The sequence below is a fragment of the Phyllostomus discolor genome, chromosome X (assembly GCF_004126475.2).
Source record: "Phyllostomus discolor isolate MPI-MPIP mPhyDis1 chromosome X, mPhyDis1.pri.v3, whole genome shotgun sequence".
Classification (NCBI taxonomy): Eukaryota; Metazoa; Chordata; class Mammalia; order Chiroptera; family Phyllostomidae; genus Phyllostomus; species Phyllostomus discolor.
In genome coordinates, this window is record NC_050198.1 from 8,576,178 (window position 1) to 8,577,074 (window position 897).

Sequence of the window (897 nt, forward strand, 5' to 3'; positions counted from 1 at the left end):
TATTCTGACTTGGGAAAATAAACTCAGGATCTCTTGAAAGAAAGATTGTGAATGCAGGAGAGTTAGGTCAAGGTAAAGATGGTCTTAAAACAGGAGAGCAATAGAGTTGTGGTAGAAATGAGGTTTGTAAACCAGCCTCTCTTTTCTCCCTCTATCTGCACACTGTCCTATTTATTTTTTAGGGCAAGAGATGAAAGTAGGTTGGATTGGGAGGGGGGTGGGCAAAGGGGCATCCTGCAGCTGCAGTTTCCTTTCATGTCCCCTTAAACATGGTCACAGGGTGGAGGAAAAGCTAATTGAGGTGGGATGACTTCCGATGTGCCTGAGGGTCTCAAGTCCTTTCATCTCCCCTTTCCCTCTGAACATTTCAAATATGCATAATGACAAACACTAAGACTGGGATCCTGACATGGCTGGACTGAGCATTTTCTGCTGAAAATATGTGCTTTCTAGGCTCTGGGGCCTGGGGGGGTTTGTGAAGGGAGATTGAGGACTTTGGCTGCTTCTCTCTCTTCCACATGAAAAGGCAGCTGCCTTTGGAATTTCTGTGTTGGTGGTTTGACAGACATGAAGGTGGAAATATCTGTGATTGAGAAAGCAAATGAGAGGCTGATTTCTCCTAAAAGAGATGGGAACTGCTCTCTCTGAGGAATGCAGTGAGACGTGGGAGTGTCTGAAATAGTCCCCAGAAGGATCTAATGGGATTCTCTCCTTCAATAACTTATTTAAGCCTTGAGACTCTGTCATACAAGGCTATATTTTGCTGACTGAATGTGCTCTTGAGATGGTTAACAAGTAACTCTATTCGTAGCTCTTAGGAGGCAGGAGTTTTTGATTGTTCCAACACTTACTCAGCCCTTAGCTTCTCTTCAGAATGTTTGGATTCTTGGTCATGTT